Genomic DNA, 1,252 nt, shown 5'->3' with positions numbered 1-1,252 from the left:
GTGGGATGCGCGTCCCCAAATGGATGCTGCCACACTTAGCGGACGAGGAAATCCGTCGCCTCCGCCCAGACATCATGTTCATCCCCGACCTCCCCGCGCACAGAACCAAGCGCAAACGGTACCAGGGGCCGGAGTGCAAATCCAAGCACGATGTATACATTGTTGAAGTGGGCTACACCAGTGACCTGCAGCACTCCGACAAACTCGAACAGAAAACCGCACAGCATGCACGGCTAACAGAGGAACTCACGAAAGCAGGCTGGACGGTGCACTACACCGAGGCGCAAATTGTCACCCTGGGAAGTACTGGGACACTAACCAACACACTAAAACCGCTACTGTGCAGACTCGGCTCGTCCGCTGAGCAGGCCCAGAAGACCTGCCTGCACCTCCACCGGCAAACAATCGAAGCAGCGGGCACGATTATCCGGGCGCGGCGAGTACTGGAGGGTACAGTCAAGTAACCGGTACAACCCGAACGGTTTCCCACGGTGGTGCGGGCATACAGGAGCGGCTACGCCGCCCCTCAGTTCCCCACCCCCTTAACACACGCCAGGCCCCGGCCGGCGTACTATTATTATTATTATTATTATCATTTTAATGCCTACTAGGCATTAAAACTGTAGTACATACTGCTCTTCATCAACCCCAGTTTGCAAGTACAAAACGTACAAACGCGTGTACACATGAGCCCTACCTAACACATACTACAACTACTTGGCAGCATACTACACTACAAACACCAGTAAATACTGCGAATACCTAGCAGACACAGACAGTCAGTAACAGCACCAGATTGCCTATTTGGGCAACCCCACTTCTGTTAGTTAAGACAATTAGTACAGCCATTGACATCAGCAGAACTCCATGCCTATAGAAAAGAACTGCATCAATAAGGACAAGAGATCACACAATAACACAAAATGCATTAACAAATCATGGCCATAAGTCTGTGGTGTCCACAAACCTGTCCCTTCGCCCAGCACAACAACTGTTGTGGTGTGGATACATCAAGTGCTGCTGTACAGGTCTTAGCATGTGTGCGTTACACCTACACTGGCACTATTCTCCCACGGAATAACGAGCCCAAACAAGCCGAAGGCCCAAGGGTCCGCCTGTATGTGCCACGCATAATGTACAACCGGGTGTTAGCTGACCGCACATACTTCTCTTTGGGGTAGGGCGGCCAGGCCGCCTTTCGCTCCTTGCCGGACTTCAGCTTCCTTGTTGCTGCCCGGACCTTAAACTTGTT

General features: G+C 52.1%; 1 protein-coding gene across 1 annotated transcript in view; it reads right to left on the bottom strand.

Moving 5' to 3' along the window:
• VOLCADRAFT_108619 (uncharacterized protein) overlaps nt 1–1,252 on the bottom strand; it is a gene marked incomplete at both ends in the record, with an annotated part of 19,021 nt that overhangs the window by 11,513 nt on the left and 6,256 nt on the right. The gene's annotated exons all lie outside the window — the stretch shown is intronic.

This window comes from Volvox carteri, assembly GCF_000143455.1.
Source record: "Volvox carteri f. nagariensis unplaced genomic scaffold VOLCAscaffold_202, whole genome shotgun sequence".
Classification (NCBI taxonomy): Eukaryota; Viridiplantae; Chlorophyta; class Chlorophyceae; order Chlamydomonadales; family Volvocaceae; genus Volvox; species Volvox carteri.
The sequence above is the reverse complement of the archived record's forward strand: the minus strand, read 5'-3'. Positions and strand labels throughout refer to the sequence as shown.